This window comes from Penaeus monodon, chromosome 22 (genome assembly GCF_015228065.2).
Source record: "Penaeus monodon isolate SGIC_2016 chromosome 22, NSTDA_Pmon_1, whole genome shotgun sequence".
Lineage (NCBI taxonomy): Eukaryota > Metazoa > Arthropoda > Malacostraca > Decapoda > Penaeidae > Penaeus > Penaeus monodon.
In genome coordinates, this window is record NC_051407.1 from 29,703,601 (window position 1) to 29,703,800 (window position 200).

Consider the following 200-nt stretch of genomic DNA (forward strand, 5'->3'; position numbering starts at 1 on the left):
TTTACGAGAAACCGGAATACCAATAATTCTGAAATATTCTAATAATGCGATTTCAGCTTGGCATAAAATCTTGGTACCTCGAGCTAATTGTGATTTAATGTGAGCTGACGAGATACACGTGGCTCTACTGACATCTTGAGGTATCTGACAACGATCGAGTGGATTGCTCTCTGGGTACTTCTTTGAGCCTCGTGCTGTCG